Here is a 19,909-nt window from a genome sequence, read left to right on the forward strand (position 1 = left end):
TGCTGGCGAGGAATGCCCCAGTGGTCTGTGGTCTCTGCTGGCCCCTTGGAGCTGGACGTACCTGCCACATTCAGATCTGCGTGTCCTCTTCTCGTGTGATCTTGGGCAGCCTGACATCCTGGGGTCTGAACCCATTTCTTTACCTGTAGAAGAGGGGTAATTATAACAACACGCTAGGATTATTGTGAGAATTAAACCTCATGGAGGGTACCTAGTAAGACACGTGGCACAGAGAAGGGGTTTAACTTGTTAGCTGCTGTTTTTATTGTTAGTATTATTCTTTTTTGTGTTACCTGATGTTTGTTTCTTTTTTTGTCTCTTCTATATCTCATGCGAATTGAAATCAGTTTTTCTCTAGCTACATATAGTTTGAAGGCAAATTCCCCCATTAAAAACTTACCAGGATCATATGACTGGAAATTCTATTCCAAGGCATAATCCCCAGAGAATTGGAAACATACATCCTTACAAAACCTGTACATGAAAGTTCATAGCATTATTTATAATAGCCTAAAAGTGGACACAACACATGTGCCTATCAACTTATGATGGATGAGTGAATAAATTGTGGTACAGTCACAAAAAAGAAATGAAGTTCCAATCCACAACATGGATGAATCTTGAAAACATTATGCCAAGTGAAGGAAGCCAGGCATAAAAGGTCATATGTTTGTATGATTCCATTTAGATGAAATGTCAGGAATAGGCAAAGCCAAAGATCCAGAAAGACTGATGGTTGATAGAGACCAGGAAGAGGGAGGGATTTGGGAGTGACTGCTAACTGTACCCAATTCTTTCAGGAGTGATAAAAATAGTCTGAGACTAGATAATGGTGATAGTTGCACAGCTTTGTGAATATACCAAAACCCACTGAAACGGTGGCTCAGACGGTAAAGAATCCTCCTGCTATGTGGGAGACCTGGGTTCAATCCCTGGATTGGGACGATCCCCTGGAGAAGGGAATGGCAACCCACTCCAGTATTCTGACCTGGAGAGTTCCATGGGTAAAGGAGCCTGGCAGGCTACAGTCCATGAGGTCGCAGAGAGTCGGACATAACAGGGACTAGCACAGCACACTGAGCTGGACAGTCAAAGGGTACATTTTATGATCTATATTATTTCCAAATTTTAAAAGCCTGCCAGGTTTTTAAATTTTCAAGTTACATACAAATTCCCTCAATTCTTTTCTCATATATTTATATCAATGTAGCTAAGAAATTAATTTGAATTCCCCTTTATGAAAGAGGTGGAGTTTTACACTTCAAGGTTTTACTCCTTTCAGTACTCTTGCTATTTATTCTAAGGTTTTATGGCCTCCTTTTCTGTCAGTGCCTTTATCTTTCCTGTGTTCCTTGTTCCACTCATCATAGCAGTTGGACTTCGCTGCAGCAGGCTGTGGACCCCTCCCCCACTTCTGGGGTTGTCGCACATCTGTTTCAGGGAACTCTGCTATTGCCAGTTGTCATGACAACAGCACTTCTTCCCAGCAGTCTCTGAGAAAGTAAGCTATGTGAGGATTAACTGGTCTGATGGTCTCTCTCTGCTGCTTTAGTACATGTCTCTGACACTCCTCTAGGTGAGAATATCTCTAGTTCATTCATTCACCAGGGGATTCCCTGGTGGCTTAGCTGGTAGAGTCTGCCTGGGTTTGATCCCTGGGTTGGGATGATCCCCTGGGGAAGGAGATGGCAACCCACTCCAGTGTTCTTGTCTGGGAAATTCCATGGACAGAGGAGCCTGAAGGGCTGCAGTCCATGGGGGTCACAAAGAGTTGGGACATGACTGAGAGAATTTACGTTCTTTCACTGGACAACCCTTCCCTGAAGGTACACATTATGAGTTCCCTGAGGGCAGAATCCATTTCCTTCAGCAAATGTTGACTAGTTGTGAAAACCTGGCTGTGACAAAGCAGTCTGGAGAAGGACCCTGCCCACCTGGAGCTGACCTGTTGGTGGTGGAGAGGCAACAAACACATCATCAAGTACAACCTTTCACCTCTGACCTTGTTAGGTGATAAGAGAGTGACCTGGGCTGAGAAGGGGTGAAAAGAGCTGCTTTAGATAGGGTGGTGACTTGCCCTAGAAGACGCTGGGCCTGCGTAGAACTAGGGGAGGACCACTCCTGGTTGGAGGAACAGCAGATGCGAAGGTCCCTGCAGGGAAGGCACTCAGAGGGTTCGAATAGCAAGGTCAGCACAGCTTCTGACCAAGAGCTTAACCAGTGAGGGGCTGTCAACAATTTTAAGCCATGTAGGGTCTTACAGACCACGGCAGAGAGCCTAGATGGAGTTCTCACAACAAAGGGAACCCACCGTAGGGTCTAATTGACATGTTTCAGGAATCCCCCAGCAGTGCTGTTACTTAGGTCTTTGTCACATTTATGGCCAGTGCTGGGTTCATCCAGTACCTGGATTTATGGAGAACTTTCTATGCCAGGAAGTATGTCGGACTTCGTGCCCCAAAGCTGTCCACCCCGTCACTCTTTTTAAGAGTGCTTTGCGAACAGACTCTGCTCTCTTGCAAATGTCCATGGAGATCCGGGCAGAGTTTAGTAATTTGTGAACTTTACTATGAATTTCTGCCCTGATTTCTTCAAACTCCTAGTCATCATGTGTTTATAAAATTACTTGGCAGTTTAGATCCATAACCAGCTAACTATGCAGCCCTTTGTCAATAGCCAACATATGACAACAGGGGTCGTAGGGGTGGAGGACACTATGGTTTCCTTCTCATTTTCCCAATATGTCTGTATGTCTCACTTCCACATTTATGACAGGGGCAAGTTGTCTTTTTGCTTCGATCCACTATGGCCTTTTGCTAGGAAACAAGAAGCTATGATCTCTGTTCTTTAACTTAATATAGAAATCTATCAGAGTGACTTCTCTGGTGATCCAGTGGCTAAGACTCCACTTTCCCAATGCAGGGGGCCCGAGGTTCGATCCCTAGTCGAGGAACTAAGATCCCACATGCTGCAACTAAGACCCAGCACGGCCAAGAAAATATTTTTAAAAATAAATAACTCTATCATATAAATGGTTGCTACTCTAACCGGTCTCTTGCCTCTGCCTCTTAAGTCATTTAAGGTATTCATCTGGCTCAGCTATTATCGTGCATTCCTAACTCTTTCAGGAAGTACTGCAACTTCAGAGAGGTGTGACCATTGGGAAAAAGGAATTGATTGCTTGGGAATTGCTAGTATTAGTTCTGGAATGGGGCCATCTAATTAGGTACTTCAGTTGAAGGGAAGTGTGAGCTTTTCCCAAAGTGCTACAGATTTTAATTGGCTATTTGCCCTTGCATCAGAATTCCTTTTCTCAAATAAATGGTTTGGAAGGCTCTTATCTTCAAGCTCAAGACACACAGCTTCAGTTCCTCCTCCTTGGAAAAGTTAACTCTCCAGTTCAGTCTCCCCAAACTCATCAAATCCCACATTGAAATTGTGAGGCCCCAATAATATTTATCAAGACTTCTCCATTTTTCCTTTTTTTTCCTTCTTCTTTGATAACTTTCCATATCTTTCATGCCTTACTTTGTTTGGTCACAATCTTTTAACATTCTGGTTCTCTTTTGATTGTTTTACCTTGGTAATTCTTCTGTTTATTCTGTTTTCCCTTACTCTCCTTTCATTTCAGAACCCCTTTCCAATGAACCCGCTTTTGCTCCTGTAAGGACCAGTTTGCATGTTGAAAGCCTTGCCTGAAATTTCATGATGCTAAATGGCCCTTTCAAATCCTCTCTGAAACTGAGGGGGATGAACGGTAAAATCACGCAGGGAGGCAGTGGAGTAGTTGGGGGGAACCTCCAGAGAAACAGAACCAACAGGAAACTCTGTGAGGAGATTTATTATAATGAATTGGCTCACACAGTTATGGAGGCTGGAAAGTCCCAGATCTCCAGAGCTGATGTCCTAGTTTGAGTCCAAAGGCCAGACACTGCAGTAGAATGACGAAGAACTGATGTCCAAGCTCGAAGGCCATCAGGCGGGAGAACTCGCTCTGACTTGTGGGAGGTCAGCCTTTTGTTTTATTCAGGTCTTCAACTGATTGGATGAGGGCAGTCACATTAGGGAGGGCAGTCTGCTTTACCTGGGTCCACCCATTTAAATATCAGTCTCATCCAAACACACCCACACAGAAACTCTCAGAACAACGTTTGACCATTGTCTGGGTACCCAGTAATCCAGTCAAGACGGTACATAAAATTAATCCCCTATAAGCAGCTCTTCCTTTCTCAGTAACCACACAATCCTGGGTTTAGGGTTATTTGTTGTTTGATGTATACAGAAGTTGAACCAAAATAAGGACTGGAATGTCAGTCCAGAGCTGGAACATTATTTTTAAGTTTTATACTATTCTGGTTTCACAAGCTCCTTATGTACCCTTTACCAGGTTGTGTACATGCTCTTTTTACTGGTCTCTGTCTCCCATTCCTCACAGGAATTGTTCCAGATCTTCCCATTTTCCAAGGTCGCTTCCCAGTTCCTGCCCCTTTGAGCTCTGCTTAAGATTTGGCCTCTCCTTTCACAGATGGGAGAAACCGAGACTCAGGTTCATTGCTCTGCCTAAGGCCACACGGCCACTGAACAGTCAAGCTGAAGATTAATTTGAAACTAGTGGGCTTCCTAGTCCCAAGAGCCTGCTGGGTGGGAGGCATCATGCTAAGTGTTCAGTGTCCTTGGTTTTTCAACACCTCTGGATTTCTCCCTGCCTTTGTCCTTCCCATTTCTGGAAAGGTGTGTCTTGTTTCAACCAGTATCTCCCTGCCCCTGCTACATGCAACACTTGGCTCGATCTTACTGTCCAGTCACTTTGCGCTTGTAATTTTCTTTTCTTTCTTGTTTATTTTTCCCCTTTGTCTTATATAGGCATAATTCTGTCCTCTTACACAAAAAACTCTTCCTTAACACTATGTCCTTCTAAAGCTACTAGTGATCTCTCCTTTTTCTTTTACTCCTCATTCTTTTATTATTATTCCAGATAAGCCCTCAATCTGCCCATCCATGAAAAACTATTCCTGGCAAAGTCATTGAGAACATCCTGTTTCATCAGATGTAGTAGCTGCTCTGCTTGAGTTCACAGCATTTGTCCCCATTGACCACTTATTCCAGAAACTCTCATTTCTTCTCTTTTCTTGCCCTGTTTTCCTCATTTTCTGTCCAACGTTTCCCTCAATGGTTCTCTCAATTGGTTGTGCATCAGAATCACCTGGAGGACTTGTTAGGTCACAGGTTGTTGGCTCCAACCCAGAGCTTCTGACTCAGCAGGTCTAGGATAGGGTCCAAGGTTTGGCGTCTAATGAATTCCAGGTGATGCTGATGGATTCCAGGTGCTCCAGAAATCACACTTTGATGCTGACTTTGCTGGGTTTTCAGAATGTTCTCTCTTTATAAGCTCTTCTTAGTGTTGTTTTATTTGAGATGGTTGGATGGCATCACCGATTCAATGGACATGAACTTTGACAGACTCTGGGAGATGGTGACGGACAGGGAAGCCTGGTGTGCTGTGAAGTCCATGGGGTCGCGAAGTGTTGGACATGACTTGGCAACTGAACAACAAAATACATCTCATAGATTCTGGATCATCTATTTCTGAAATCCCGTCTCTCATTCCCACTTCTCTCCAGTCTGACAGGTAGATGTCCTTTAAGATTGTCTCCAGTATTTCTTGGAAGAGGCACTTTTGGGATTTGGGATGTAGCAGTTCTCTGTTGAGTGGGATTGTCTTCTTCCTTAAAGAATGCTTAGTGTCACCTACCCACTGGAAAACCAAAGCAAACATTTCGTAGCTGTGTCAACTTAGACAAGGTAACGACCCTCTTTGAGCCTCCACTTCCCTGATCTGTGAAAAGTTAAGAACTCTTTCACAAGGTTATCATGAAGATTAGCAGTGAGAAACACTGAGCTCTTTTCTCTGACACAGATGGGGCACTCAGCAAATAATAGCTCTCTCTATGGTCCTGATAATCTCTACCTGGTATCACTGCAGCTGCCCACTTCCTGCCCACACAGTCTTGGTGCTCCAACTCTTGCTCATACTGCTAAAAAAGTAGCTTGTAAGAGGCAGGGTTTAAAATGCAGAGATCACTTTCTGCTTGGGCATCTTCATGCATCTCCATCACACATACAGTGAAGCTCAAGTCCTTAGCCTATGCTGCTGCTGCTGCTAAGTTGCTTCAGTCGTGTCCGACTCTGTGCGACCCCATGGAGTGCAGCCTACCAGGCTCCTCTGTCCATGAGATTTTTCAGGCAAGAGTACTGGAGTGGGGTGCCATTGCCTTCTCCACCTTAGCCTATGAGTAGTCTACATATCACGGAATCTCTCCAAGTGAGGTTCAGGAGGCTTTTTCTGGGTTCTAAAGTACCTCATTCCTTTGTAACTTAATGAGGGAAATAGTCACCATTAATAATAAATGACCTGTCAGAAATTTCTTTTAGCCTAGATTTCCTATTGCAAAATATCAGCGAGAAACACTTAGAATCATGAGGGTTTTAGATCTGTCAATAAAAGATCAAGAAATCATACAGATGGAAGAATTCAGACGGTGAATTTTCTGAAGTTTTGTCTAGGGTAGGCACACAATTTGCTGTGTAACACTATAGTTACATGTATCTATGAATCATTATAAATTGTATTAATAACATAGAATATGAGCTTAATAAGAGAAATATCTGAGCTGAATATACATGCATACATTTAAACAAGGAAACTTAACTGCCCTTCCTCCTGCTTCTTTTCCTGATCCCAGGCGGCTCACTTTACTTGTCCTCTCTGGGAGCTATATTAGTTGTGGCTATATCTACTGTAGTGCAAGACTCATAACTGGGCCCTGGAAGAGCCTCAGTGTAAGGGGGAGAATGAGGCACTAACAAAATCTTTTTCCAGTATGCCTGGAGCCAAATTAATTTAAATCTGTCATCTCTTTATTTCACAAAAGAGAACACACAAAATAATCCATAATCCCAAATATCTGTGTTGTTTTTGTAAAACATCACATTACCACCTCAGTGGCCATCAACAGACAGATGGATAAAGAAGAATATTCTACCGTGTGTATACATATACATACACACACAATGGAATATTATCCAGCCATAAAAAGAATGAAATCTTACCATTTGTGATAAAGTGGATGGACCTAGAGGGTATCATGCTAACTGAAGTAAGTTAGGGAAAGACAAATACTGTATGGTCTCACTAACATGTGGAATCTAAAAAACAAAATGGACTTCCCTGGTGGTCCAGTGGTTAAGAATCTGCCTTCCAATGCAGGGGGCATGGGTTAGATCCCCTGCTGGGGAACTAAGATCCCACGTGCCCCAGGGCAACGAGGCCTATACGCTGCAACTACTGAGCGTGTGCACTCCACAGCCTGCTTACCACAACTGGAGCAAAGCCCGAGTGCGGCAAGGGAAACCCCACGAGCTGCAACCAAGATCCTGATGCTGCAACCAAAGCAGCCAAATAAATAAATACATATTTTTTAAAATAGTAAAAATAAAAAGGGACTTCCCTCGTGGTACAGTGGATGAGAATCCACCTGCCAGTGCAGGGAACACGGGTTTGACCCCTCATCTGGGAAGATTCCACGTGCCACAGAACAACTAAGCCCCTGGGCCACAACTACTGAGCCCACGTGCTGCAACTACTGAAGCCCAGGTGTCCTAGAAATGAACTGCAATGAAAAGTCCTTGTGTTGCAACAAAGAGCAGCCCCCGCTCACCACAACTAGAGAAAGCCCTGCACACAGCAACCAAAAATAAAACAAAATTTTTAAAAGCAGTAAAAAGAGAAAAAATGAAAAACATTAACAAAATAGAAACAGAGTCATAGATACAGAAAACAAATGGTTGCCCTCAACAGCCTGGGAAATCTGTTTCTGGTCTGAGGGTATAAATATCTGACCCATACTCACGATTTTCCTATGCTCTGAATTTTCTCAGGGCCTAGGCTTTTAAAACTAAAAACAGACTCTTTTTTCTCCCTCCTTCCATCATGGTATTTTTTAATTCACAAAATAGTCTAGATGCCTAAGTGAGGCAAAATCCAAGAGGATGTATATGTGTATGTTGCAATGGAGGGCAGGGGTGGGTGGGGGAAGGCAGTGGTGTTGGTGGAGGGGATGAGGCAGATAGAAGAAGAAAAAAAAAAAAAACAGTATCATTTGCTATTTTAAGCCTTGCATCTGTTTTAAAACTTCAGCCTTTTTAGAGATGCTTGTGATAAACTTTCATAATATTTCAAGGAGGACATGGGTAAAACTCACAACATTTGAAATTTTTAAGCTTTGGCCCGTTATGATCTGTCAAAAAGATAGAGCCACTTTCAAATCCAATAAATACTCTTCATTTGCTTTAGGCATTTAAGAAATATTTTCAGAGCCTACTGTGTTGCAGGGTCTAGGTGCTAGCATATAGCAGTGTGCAAAGAAGAAAGAAATCACTGCCCTAGAGGATTTTACTTTCTAGAAGGGGAAAACAGACAACCAAGAAATCAAGTAAAACAGAATGTAAGAAGATGATAAACACAATGGAGAGGGATAAAGCTGGAGATGTGGGGGAGAGGTTGCAGTTTTAAATGGAGTATCAGTGTTCCTTAGTATTTTTGTTTGTTGTTTAACAAACAAAAATGAGGGGGCAGGTTCTGACGGTGGGGAGGAGGCCCCTCCTTGTCAGGGATGAGCCAGTCTCACAGGACCACGAGGATCCAGCACAGGAACATCTTTGAGATGCAGTGGTCCTTGTTGACTGGCTTGGACTTCTTCTTGCCCTTGCCACCCTTGGAAACCTCCACCCACCTCTCCTTCACGTTCTCCAGCACCACATTGCAGTGCTCACCCAAGGCCTTCACAGCGTCCAGGAGCTGTTTGTTGTTGCGGCAGTTGATGGGCACCTGGGTGTTGTTCTTGACCGACTGCATGAGCATGGAGAGTGGCCTCAAATTAACCTTCTCCCCCTGCTTCTGCAGCTTCTCTGGGATCATTTCACTCCTGGGTTTCTTGAGAAGGCCCGTGGTGGTGGTGGTGGTAGCCATGCTCTCAGGTCACTTCTGTCTCCTCTGCGTTTCCTTAGCCTCTTCTCTGCCTATTTCAGACTTTGAGTTCTAAAGGGGAGGAGGCTGGGTGGCTCCCAGGCTCCATCCTTTCCTCAGAGAAGAGCAGAGTGGGGACAATGAGGTGTCTGCCATGGGGGTCTGGCTAGTCTCCATGCACCAGAATCCCCAGGGTGCAGAAGGGCAGTGAGAGGGGCTCAGCTCTTTGGGAGGTGGTGACGAGGATGGAGGCTTCTACCTGGGGAAGAGACTTGAGAATACTCTGGAAGCATCAAGAAATCTCAACTTATCCTGCTCTCGGAGAGCATCTCCTGTTATTATGGAGAGGGCTGGTTTTCTCAGGTTCTTTGCCATGTGGGACCTGTTGTCATGTGTTAGTCCCTCGGTCATGTCTGACTATTTGCGACCCCATGGACTGTAGCCTGCCAGGCTCCTCTGTACATGGGATTTTCCAGGCAAGAATACTGGAGCAGGTAGCCATTCCCTTCTCCAGGGCATCCTCCCAACCCAGGAATGGAATCTGGGTCTCCTGCATTGCAGGCTGATTCTTTACCGTCTGAGTCACAAGGGAAGCCCTCTGTTGTCTTGGGTTAACCAATTGTCCTGAGTCTTCTCAGGACTCCTAGAAGGCTTCTAGGAGTTTTGAAAATTGGATGGAAAAAAAACAAAACAAAATCAGATAGTTAGGGCTCCCCTGACAGTAGGGGGCTCCAGTTATACATATGTCAAAAATAAAATCAATGTTTTCATTGTAGATTTGTTTTGGTAGCATAATTGGATGTAGAGTTTAAGATACATGCTTAAATATCTTTTACAAAGGATATGTTAAAGGACTGTCATTATAAGAGGTGCTTAGAAAAGGTAAGATGAGAGTTGTCACTCGCAGATATGTAGCATGAGATAATTATTGAAAATTTACTATATCATTATCAACGTTTATGGAAGGCCTAATAAGTGTCTGCACTAAGTGGTTTCCATTCATTATCTCACTTAATCTTCATAACAACGCTGGGATAATCATGTGTGTGTTAGTTGCTCAATCGTGTTCAACTCTTTGTGACCCCCATGGACTGTAACCCTCCAGGCTCCTCTGTCCATGGGATTCACCAGGCAAGAATATTGGAGTGCGGGAGAACAAGATGGCAGAGGAGTAGGTGGATGTGGAGTACATCTCTCTCCAAGGATACATCAGGAATACACCATCAGACACAGAAATGCATGCAGAGTACCAGCTGAGAGGGACAGGAGTACTCGATCAGCAGAAAAGAATATATACAACCATACAAATCTCAGTAGGATGAAGGAACTAGGGGGAAAAACGGGAGTGTTAGTAGGACTGGACCTGCCCTCAGTGGGTGGCGGAACTGAAGCAGGGGTCCGATCCCCACATGGGGGCAATTGTCTGAGTCAGAGGAGAAACATTTAAGGTTGAGAGTGAAACAACTGACCTGTGGCAGCCTAAATGGAATGAGAGTCCGACAGTCCTTGCCACAGTCATACACATAGCCCGGACAGGGACGTAGATCCCCTGAATGGTGGAGCGGCTGGGAGCTGGAGTTTAGGGCTTGTGGAGCAATCCCAGGGCCAGGGCTGCTGTTGACTGCGGAGAGATGGATCGAGGGGATGTGAGGGAGGAGATTGTGATGGGAAATACCTGTGGAGGGAAGCCAGGCAGCCATGGAAGCAAGGCCATATGGCCGAGTCAGCGTAGGCGGTGGAACCATCACCATAGCCTTTCTCTCCCTACACGCCTGCATCAGCAGCTGAACAATAGAGAGGCTGGCCCATCAAACACCTGATGCACTGAACCACAGAGTAGGACCCCTCCCAGGATGCCCCTTTAAGTGCCTGACGCGCCGATATACAGAGTAGGACCCCAGCCAGGGGGGCCCGTCTATGTGCCTGATGCGCCAAACAACAGAAAAGGACCCCAGACAAGGGAGCCCTCTAAGTGCCTAAATGGCCAAAGAGGCCCTCTGATCACCAGCTACAAGAGGCTCAAAAAAGACTGATAGGGCCATAACTCCTGCAGTGGAGGCAGTCCGTGTCCCTGCACAGTTGACGCCGCCAAGGTCCTGGCAAGCCAAGCAGCTGCATCACCTTCACGCTTAATTCTCACTGGGGCAGAGCTGCCACAGGCAAGAAAAGTCTTGCATCTATGTACGCAGGGTCGCTTTGGTCGTGTCCGACTCTTTGCGACCCTGTAGACAGTAGCCTGCCAGGCCCCTGTCAGGGGGGTTCTCCAGGCGAGAATACTGGAGTGTATTGGCCAATACTGGTTGCCATTCCCTTCGAGAGCACTATATTTCCTGCTGCCCTAGCCTCCAACCCCTCTGAGTACCTGGTGCTGCCAGAACCCCTGCGACTCAAGCAGCTGCACCACCTCCACACCTGGCCCTCACAGGGGCAAACTCAAGTCCTCCAGGGCAGCCTCTGAAGCAAATCCTAGTGGACAACCCACCTACAGACGTGGAAATAAAATCACAATAGAAACCCAGGGACAGCGTGGCTAAGGAAGAAGACCCACCAGCTGTACAAGCTGCAGATTAAATTCACACAATCACCTAGGCAGACTCTGTGTCTACAGAATATATAAAAGGACATTGAGAGCTCCCACAAAGAAAATGCACTAGTTCTGATAGCTGTGGACATTGGAGGCAAGAACACACAGGACTAGGACCAGACTAGAATCTGAGCGGCCACCACAGCAGGTCCAGAGATCAGCACAGTGTTGTTGGAGGGCATCCTAGGGAGGTGAGGTGGACTGTGACTCCAGTGAGAGAAAGGACTCGGACAACAGTGACTCAAGAAAACCAGTTATTATTCTTATGTTTTGACTTGTTCTGTAGATTCTTTTGGATTTTTTTTTTCTTTTTTCTTCCCCCACCCTCCTGTTGTAGTTGTCGATTTTATTGGCACTATGAAGTCTGATTAAGCTTCTGAGCTTTTTTTTTCCTCAGTCACATTTTTTATTGTTGTTATAAACCTCTGCCTCTCTGTTGGACTTTTGCAGTTCCGTGTAGTTTTCGTTTTTCTTGTTGTTTTCTTTTTTAATTTTTTAAACCTATTATGTTTTCTACGTTTATTCCTTTGTTTGCTTTTCCTACTGTTCTTTTCCCCTTGCAGTTAATCTTTAATGTATATAAATCTTCTTTATCTGTTTAACTTTGCATATCTATTCTTTCTTTTCTGTCTTTCCTTTCCTCTCAACATATTTGTTAGTTTTATTTTCATTGCTTTATTCCCCGCTTGGCACCCTGCTTTGGTTTTGTTTTCCAGTTTGTGCTTTAGTTAGTTTTGTTCTTAACTGGTAAATATAATTTTTGATTTCCTTTGTTCACTGGGTCACACTATTGTACTTTACTTTTGTTGGACTGTTTTGACTTTGCTTATGGGTTTATATGTTTATGTGTATATTCCATTATTTTAATTATCATTTTCTTGATTTTGTAACTGCCATTTGTCTGGGGTTCCTCTTTGGTTTCTCGTTTGGGGATATTTGTTTTAACCTCACTTAATGCCATAGCAAACCACTTGTGGAATCTTCGTTCCTGACCAGAGATCAAGCCCTGAGCCTTTGGAGTGGGAGCACTGACTCCAAGACCCTAGGCTATCAAAGAACTAACCCTAGGGAGTATCAAATAGCGAGAACTCACACAAAGGAAATCACTTGAAACAAGACCCAGGATCACCCAACCACCAGTATCACCTGTGCAGGATGCCTCATCTAAACAACAAACAATACAAACCCCATCATCAGCAGACGGGATTACCACCTCACTCAGCCTTGCCCATCAGAGGAAAACAAACAAACAAACAAACAAACAAACCAAACCAAACCAAACAAAAAAAACTCAGCACAATCTCATCCTATATGAAGCTTACGCAAGCAACTGGACCAAACTCAGGAGGACAGAAACCAAAAGGAAGAAAGAATTCAACCTTGAAGCCTGGGAAAAGGAGACCTCAAACACAATAAGTTTTTAAAAAAGTAATGAAAAGGCAGAGAAGTAATACACAAATGAAGGAACAAACTAGAAACACTGAAGTCCAAATAAATGAAGAGGAATTAGCCAAACGACCTGAAAAAGAATTCAGAATAATGATAGTAAAGATGATCAAAAACCTTGAAAACAGAATGGAGAAAATGCAAGAATCAGTTAACAAAGACCTAGAAGAATTAAAGAATAAACATATAGAGACAAACAACACAATTACTGAAATTAAAAATGCTCTAGAAGGAATCAATAGCAGAATACCTGAAGCAGAAGAATGAGTCAGTGAGCTGAAAGATAAAATGGTGGAAATAACTTCTGAAGAGCAGAATAAAGTAAAAAGAATGAAAAGAACTGACGATAGTCTCCGAAACCTCTGGGACAATATGAAACACACCAACATTTGAATTATAAGGGTCCCAGAAGAAGAGAAAATGGAAGGATATGAAAAATTTTTTGAAGAGATTATAGTTGAAAATTTCCCCAACGTGGAAAAGGAAATATTCAATCAAGTCCAAGCGGCACAAAGAGTCCCATACAGGATAAACCCAAGAAACACACCAAGACACATACTAATCAAACTAACAAAGACTAAACGCAAAGAAAGAATGTTAAAAGCAGCAAGGGAAAAGGAACAAGTAACATACAAGAGCAATCCCATATGCTTAACAGCTCATGTTTCAGCAGAAACTCTGCAGGCCAGAAGGGAATGGCAGGATATATTTAAACTACTGAAAGAGAAAAACCTACAACCAAGACTACTGTACCCAGCATGGATCTCATTCAAAATTGATGGAGAAATAAAAAGTTTTTCAGACAAGCAAAAGTTAAGAGAATTCAGTATCACCAAACCAGCTTTACAACAAATGTTAAAGGGATTTATATAGTCAAGAAATAGAAGATAAAAGATCTACAAAATCAACCCCAAACAATTAAGAAAATGGCAATAGGAACATATATATCAATAATTACTTTAAATGTAAATGGATTAAATGCTCTAACCAAAAGATACAGACTGGCCAAATGGATTAAAAAATAAGACCCATATATATGCTGTCTACAAAACCCACTTAAGACCTAAAGACACATATAGACTGAAAGTGAGAGGATGGAAAAATATATTCCATGCAAATGGGAATCAAAAGAAAGCTAGAGTAGCAATCCTCATATCAGACAAAATAGACCTTAAAATATAGAAGATTACAAGAGATAAGGAAGGACACTTAATGATCAAGGGGTCAATCCAAGAGAAAGACATAACAATTGTAAATATCTATAAACCCAATATAGGAGCACCCCAATACGTAAGACAAACACTAGCAGACATAAAAGGAGAAACAGACAGTAATACAATCATAGGAGAAGACTTTAACACCTCACTGACACCAATGGACAGATCATCAAAACAGAAAAGTAATAAGGAAACACAAGTTTTAAATGATACATTAGATGAGATGGATCTCTTTGATGTCTTCAAGACATTCCATCCAAATGCAGAAGAATGCACCATCTTCTCAAGTGCATGTGGAACATTCTCTAGGATAGACCACATTTTGGGTCATAAATCAAACCTCAGTAAATTTAAGAAAATTGAAATCATATCAAGCATCTTCTCTGACCACAATGCTATGAGACTAGATATCAATTACAAGAAAAAAAACTGTAAGAGACACAAACACATGGGGATTAAACAACACATCTCTAAATAACCAACAGGTTACTGAAGAAATCAAAAGGGAAATCAAAAAATTTCTAGAAACAAATGACAATGAAAATAGAACAACTCAAAACCTATGGGATGCAGCAAAAGCAGTTCTAAGAGGGAAGTTTATAGCAATACAATCCTACCTCAAGAAACAAGAAAAACATAGAATAGACAACCTAACTTTACACCTGAAACAACTGGAAAAAGAAGAGCAATGACAAAAAAAAAATTAGTAGAAGGAAAAAAATCATAAAGATCCGAGCAGAAATAAATGAAAAAGAATGAAAGAAACAGTAGTAAAGATTAATACAACTAAAAGCTGGTTCTTTGAGAAGATAAACAAAACTGGCAAGCTTTTAGCCAGACTCATCAAGAAAAAAAGACAGAAGAATCAAATCAACAAAATTAGAAATGAAAAAGGAGATATTACAACAGACAATGCAGAAATACAAAGGGTTATGAGAGACTCTTATGAACAACTATATGTCAATGAAATGGATAACCTGGAAGAAATGGATAGATTCTTAGAAAAGTTCAATCTTCCAAGACTGAACCAGGAAGAAATAGAAATTATGAACAACCCAGTTACAAGCACTGAAATTGAAGCTGTGATCAAAAATCTCCCCCAAAAACAAAAACCCAGGACCAGGTGGCTTCACAGGAGAATTCTATCAAACATTTAGAGAATAGCTAATGCCTATCCTTCTAAAACTCTTTCAAAAAATTGCAGAGGAGGAATACTTCCAAATTCATTCTATGAGGCCACCATCACCCTGATACCAAAACCAAAGACAACACAAAAAAAGAAAACTACAGGCCAGTATCACTGATGAACATAGGTGCAAAAATCCTGAACAAAATTTTAGCAAACAGAATTCAGCAACACATCAAAAAATTCATACACCATGATCAAGTTGGGTTTATTCCAGGAATGCAAGGATCCTTCAATATATACAAATCAATCAATGTGATACACCATATTAACAAACTGAAAGATAAAAACCATATAATAATCTCAATAGATACAGAAAAAGCCTTTGACAAAATTCAGCACACATTTATGATGAAAACTCTTCAAAAAATGGGCATAGAAGGAACCTACCTTAACCTAGTAAAGGCCATATATGATAAACCTATGGCAAACATTCTCAATGGTGAAAAACTGAAAGCATTCCCCCTAAGACCAGGAACAAGACAAGGGTGTCCACTTTCACCACTATTATTCAACATAGTTCTGAAAGTCCTAGCTACAGCAATCAGAGAAGAAAAAGAAATAAAAGGAATCCAAATCAGAAAAGAAGAAGTAAAGCTCTCACTGTTCACAGATGACATGATACTGTACACAGAAAACCCTAAAGATAGTATCAGAAAGTTACTAGAGCTAATCAGTGAATTTATCAAAGTTGTAGGATTCAAAATCAATACATAAAATCAATACACAATACACTTGTATTTCTATGTACTAACAATGAAAAATCAGAAAGAGAAATTAAGGAATCAATCCCATTCACCATTGCAACACAAAGAATAAAATATCTAGGAATAAACTTACCTAAGGAGACAAAAGAACTATACACAGAAAATTATAAGACACTGATGAAAGAAATCAAAGACAATATAAACAGATGGAGAGATAGTCCATGTTCCTGGGAAGGAAGAATCAATATTGTGAAAATGACTGTACTACCAAATGCAATCTACAGATTCAATGTGATCCCTATCAAATTACCAATAGCATTTTTCACAGAACTAGAACAAAAAATTTCATAATTCATATGCAAACACAAAAGACTCTGAATAGCCAAAGCAGTCTTGAGAAAGAAGAATGGAGCTGGAGGAATCAAGCTTCCAGACTTCAGATTATACTACAAAGCTACAGTCATCAAGACAGTATGGTACTGGCATAAAAACAGAAATATAGACCAATGGAACAAGATAGAAAGCCCATAAATAAACCCATGTACCTATGGGTACCTATTTTTGACAAAGGAGGCAAGAATATATACTGGGGCAAAGACAGCCTCTTCAATAAATGGTGCTGGGAAAACTGGACAGCTACATGTAGAAGAATGAAATTTAGAACACTTCCTAACACCATACACAAAGATAAACTCAAAATAGATTAAAGACCTAAATGTAAGACTAGAAACTACAAAACTCTTAGAGGAAAACATAGCCAGAACAGTCGATGACATAAATCAAAGCAAGATCCTCTATGACCCACCTCCTAGATTAACAGAAATAAAAACAAAAGTGAACAAGTGGGACCTGACTAAACTTAAAAGCTTAAAGCTTTTAACTTAAAAACTTCTACACAGCAAATATCATAAGCAAGGTGAAAAGACAACCCTCAGAATGGGAGAAAATAATAACATATGAAACAACTGACAAAGGATTAATCTCCAAAATATACAAGCAGCTCATACAACTCAATACCAGAAAAACAAACAACCCAATCAAAAACTGGGGAAAAGACCTAAACAGACATTTCTCCAAAGAAGACATACAGATGGCTAACAAACACATGAAAAGATATTCAACATTGCTCATTATTAGAGAAATGCAAATCAAAACTGCAATGAGATATCACCTTACACCAGTCAGAATGGCCATCATCAAAATGTCTACAAAAAATAAATGCTGGAGAGGGTGTGGAGAAAAGGGAAAGTTCTTGTACTGTTGGTGGGAATGTAAATTGATACAGCCACTACAGAAGACAGTATGGAGATTCCTTAAAAAACTAGGAATAAAACCACCATTTGACCCAGCAATTCCACTCCTAGGCATATACCCTGAAGAAACCAAAATTGAAAAAGACACATGTGTCCCATTGTTCGTTGCAGCGCTATTTGCATTAGCTAGAACACGGAAGCAACCTAGATGTCCATCCACAGATGAATGGATAAGGAAGTTGTGGTACATATACACAATGGAATATTACTCAGCCATAAAATGGAATGCATTTGAGTCAGTCCTAATGAGGTGGATGAACCTAGTACCTATTATACAGAGTGAAGTAGGTCAGAAAGAGAAAGATAAATATCATCTTCTAACACACATATACGAAATCTAGAAAAATGGTACTGAAGAATTTACTTACAGGGCAGCAATGGAGAAACAAACAGAGAACAGACTTATGGGCACGGGGACAGGGGAGGAGAGGGTGAGATGTATGGAAAGAGTAACACGGAAACTTACATTACCATATGTAAAATAGATAACCAACGGGAATTTGCTATATGTCTCAGGAAATTCAAACAGGGGCTCTGGATCAACCTAGAGAGATGGGATAGGGAGGGAGATGGGAGGGAGGTTCAAAAGGGAGGGGATATATGTATACCTATGGCTGATTCATATTGAGGTTTGACAGAAAACAAAATTCTGTAAAGCCATTATCCTTCAATTAAAAAATAAATTTTTTAAAAATTAAAAAAATTCTCTAAAGTAATTACCCTTCAATAAAAAAATAAATTAATGAAAAAGTGTTAGTCAAAAAAAAATAAAGAATACTGGAGTGGATCTTACCCAGGGGATCTTCCCAACCCAGGGATCAAACCTGAGTCTCCTCCACTGCAGGTAGATTCTTTACCATCTGAGTCACCAGGGAAGGGGATAATCATAACTGTAAGTAACCATCACGATGGTGTGATCACTCACCTAGAGCCAGACATCCTGGAATGTGAAGTCAAGTGGGCCTTAGAAAGCATCACTACAAACAAAGCTAGTGGAGGTGATAGAATTCCAGTTGAGCTATTTCAAATCCTAAAAGGTGATGCTGTGAAAGTGCTGCACTCAATAGTCCAGCAAATTTGGATAACTCAGAAGTGGCCGCAGGACTGGAAAAGGTCAGTTTTGATTCCAATCCCAAAGAAAGAAAATGCCAAAGAATGCTCAAACTACCTCACAATTGCACTCATCTTACACACTAGTAAAGTAATGCTCAAAATTCTCCAGGCCAGGCTTCAGCAATACGTGAACCTTGAACTTCCAGATGTTCAAGCTGGTTTTAGAAAAGGCAGAGGAACCAGAGATCAAATTGCCAACATGCGCTGGATCATCGAAAAAGCAAGAGAGTTGCAGAAAAACATCTATTTCTGCTTTATTGACTATGCCAAAGCCTTTGACTGTGTGGATCACAATAAACTGTGGAAAAGTCTTAAAGAATTAGGAATACCAGACCACCTGGCCTGCCTCTTGAGAAACCTGTATGCAGGTCAGGAAGCAACAGTTAGAACTGGACATGGAACAACAGACTGCTTCCAAATAGGAAAAGGAGTATGTCAAGGCTGTATATTGTCACCCTGTTTATTTAACTTATATGCAGAGTACATAATGAGAAACTCTGGGCTGGAAGAAGGACAAGCTGGAATCAAGATTGCCGGGAGAAATATCAATAACCTCAGATGTGAAGATGAAACCACCCTTATGGCAGAAAGCGAAGAAGAACTAAAGAGCCTCTTGATGAAAGTGAAAGACGAGAGTGAAAAAGTTGGCTTAAAGCTCAACATTCAGAAAACTAAGATCATGGCATTTGGTCCCATCACTTCATGGGAAATAGATGGGGAAACAGTGGAAACAGTGGCCAACTTTATTTTTCTGGGCTCCCAAATCACTGCAGATGGTGATTGTAGCCATGAAATTAAAAGACACTTATTCCTTGGAAGAAAAGTTATGACCAGCCTAGATAGCATATTTAAAAGCAGAGACATTACTTTGCCAACAAAGGTCCATCTAGTCAAAGCTATGGTTTTTCCAGTAGTCATGTATGGACGTGAGAGTTGGACTATAAAGAAAGCTGAGCGCCACAGAATTGATGCTTTTGAACTGTGGTGTTGCAGAAGATTCTTGAGAGTCCCTTGGACTGCAAGAAGATCCAACCAGTCCATCCTAAAGGAGATCAGTCCTGGGTGTTCATTGGAAGGACTGATGTTGAAGCTGAAACTCCAATACTTTGGCCACCTCATGCAAAGAGTTGACTCATTGGAAAAGACCCTGATGCTGGGAAGGATTGGGAGCAGGAGGAGAAGGGGAAGACAGAGGATGAGATGGCTGGATGGCATCACCGACTCTATGGACATGGGTTTGGGTAGACTCTGGGAGCTGGTGATGGACAGGAGGGCCTGGCGTGCTGCGATTCATGGGGTCACAAAGAGTTGGACACGA

The 19,909-nt window shown here is 41.7% G+C and overlaps 1 protein-coding gene and 1 pseudogene across 2 annotated transcripts in view; one reads left to right on the forward strand and one right to left on the reverse strand.

The window, feature by feature from the left end:
* The first annotated feature begins 1,485 nt into the window (after positions 1-1,485).
* The window catches only part of BAALC (BAALC binder of MAP3K1 and KLF4), a 179,050-nt gene continuing 160,626 nt past the window's right edge, over positions 1,486-19,909 (forward strand). The window contains exon 1 of the transcript XR_014057475.1: positions 1,486-1,576. The gene's annotated coding sequence lies outside the window, so the exon portion shown is untranslated. The remainder of the gene's footprint in view (positions 1,577-19,909) is intronic.
* LOC145511066 (small nuclear ribonucleoprotein Sm D2 pseudogene) lies at positions 3,480-10,906 on the reverse strand (annotated as a pseudogene). Its single transcript, XR_014057476.1, has one exon. The product of XR_014057476.1 is annotated as a small nuclear ribonucleoprotein Sm D2 pseudogene (transcript).

Source organism: Giraffa tippelskirchi, chromosome 6, assembly GCF_054371585.1.
Source record: "Giraffa tippelskirchi isolate mGirTip1 chromosome 6, T2T-mGirTip1v1.2.pri, whole genome shotgun sequence".
NCBI lineage: Eukaryota > Metazoa > Chordata > Mammalia > Artiodactyla > Giraffidae > Giraffa > Giraffa tippelskirchi.